This window comes from Dromiciops gliroides, chromosome 1 (assembly GCF_019393635.1).
Source record: "Dromiciops gliroides isolate mDroGli1 chromosome 1, mDroGli1.pri, whole genome shotgun sequence".
In the NCBI taxonomy this organism is placed as follows: Eukaryota; Metazoa; Chordata; class Mammalia; order Microbiotheria; family Microbiotheriidae; genus Dromiciops; species Dromiciops gliroides.
The window spans coordinates 176544800-176545360 of NC_057861.1; positions in this window are offsets into that span (position 1 = coordinate 176544800).

Sequence of the window (561 nt, forward strand, 5' to 3'; positions counted from 1 at the left end):
CATATATAGACATAGTTAAACGTATGTCAAAGGCTATTATATATACTCTTTACTACATAAAGAAGGCCAGGTGAGGAATTGGAGGAAATGGATTTCTTTTCAGGACATGAGGAACTCAGATCAGGATATCTGGAAAATGAGAGTGTTGTTGCTTAAAATAAGTATTAAGGATTCCCACGGGCTCTAAGTAGGGGTCTTTGGGGGAAAAAAAAGGATCCGAGTTGCTTCACAGTGGTCTGAGCCCCTAGGTTCTAGAAGGCAAGCCACCTGAGGGTATACATGCTGTTAGGTTCTATTGAGGCTGAACTAGTCCTTGATGGGCCGGCTCAGTCTATCCCTTCAGAACCAGCCCAAGTTCATTCGGCATCATCTCTAAAGGTTGGACACAGGGTGATTATTTCTTCCTCCTAGCCGAAGCATCTAGTGAAGGGAAGAAGGGTTATGATATGCTCTTCTCTAGGGAGTTCCCACCCTGCTGAAATACTGGGTCCTTGCAGCAGCAAATGAGAGGAGGTTTTCCCCCTAGAGTAGGTGTTCAGGTGGCAGTAGCTAACGGTTGGT